Source organism: Echinops telfairi, unplaced genomic scaffold (assembly GCF_000313985.2).
Source record: "Echinops telfairi isolate 266 unplaced genomic scaffold, ASM31398v2 ScPeMD7_17;HRSCAF=63, whole genome shotgun sequence".
Classification (NCBI taxonomy): Eukaryota; Metazoa; Chordata; class Mammalia; order Afrosoricida; family Tenrecidae; genus Echinops; species Echinops telfairi.
Genome location: NW_022103914.1, coordinates 4824774 through 4826226, shown reverse-complemented (window position 1 = coordinate 4826226; position 1453 = coordinate 4824774).

Here is a 1453-nt window from a genome sequence, read left to right as displayed (position 1 = left end):
TTCCCCAAAGCTTCCAGACTAAGACCAGACTGCAAAGAAGAAAAAGGTTGCCCACTTTGAGGAAATTAGGCATTTTAAGCCTGATGGGTAGCATTGTCAGATACGGAAAGTCTAATGAGTAGAAACAGAACATTGTCAGAGAGAATGCCAGAAGATAAGTAGCTTGGGTCAGAAAGCACTCAAAATGTGACTGAGGAAGAGCTGCCTAAGCTGCCTTTTCAAAGGAGCCTAACATGAATGAAAGGAGTAAATCCTGTATGAGGAAACCCTTCAGGGCCTTCGATTACTGATGGGGCACAACTCAAAATGAGAACAAGCAGCTGTAAACATTTAATGAGAACTTGGAATGTATGAAGTGTGAATCTAGGAAAATTGGAAGTCACCAATATGAAATGGAATGCGTAGAGATTTACATCATAGGCATTAGCTGAAATGGACTGCTGCAGGCCATTTTGAACCAGAAAATAGTAAACTGCTGGGAATGACACACAATCAAAAGGAATGGTACTGCACTCATCCTTGAAAAGGCCATTTTAAGATGTATCTTAAAAAGTACGCTATCTGATAGGGTTGTATCTAGCTTTGAGAAAATCCAACACTTGGTCAAATTTATGCACCAACCTCTAAAGCTAGTGAGCAAGAAATTAAAAGAATGGTACCAATATTTTCCAACTGAAATTGATCAAACATGCAATCAAGATGGATTGATAATTATTGGCGATTGGAAAGAAAAAGTTGGGGGAGAAAGGAAGGAATGGTAGTTGGAAAATATCTAGGTGATAAAAATCTCAAGATCACGTGATAGAATTTTGCAAGACCAATGACTTGTTCATTGCAAATACTTTTTGCTCAACACCACCAATGCCAATTATGCAAATAAATGTCTCCAAAAAGATGGATTTCTCCAGAAAGAGTATGTAGAAATCAAATTTCTACATCTGTGGAAAGAGAAAATGGAGAAGCTCAATATCAGCAGTTAACACCAGGCCAGGGGCTAGCTATGGAACAGACCACCAGTTGTCCTTATGAAAGTTCAGGCTGAAGCTGAAGAGAAACCATGACCACAAGAGCCAAAATACTTCCTTGAGTCTGTCATGCCTGATTTCAAAAACAGACTTGACTCATTGAATATTAATGACAGAAGACCTGATGAGCTCTGGAATGAACATCAAGAATATCATTAATGAAGAGAGCAAAAGGTCATTAAAAGGAAAGGAAGGAAACATGAAAGTGGATGTCAGAAAAGACCCTGAAACTTAATCATAGTGTAGCTAGGGCAAGTGGAAGAAATGAAGTTAAAGAGCTGAACAGAAAATTTCAAAAGGAAACTCAAGAAGACAAAGTAAAATATGCAATGTGCAGACCTAGAGTTAGAAAACCAGAGGAAGAATATGTCAGTATCTTAAACTGAAAAAACTCAAAAAATTCAAGCCTGAAGTAGCACTATTGAGTG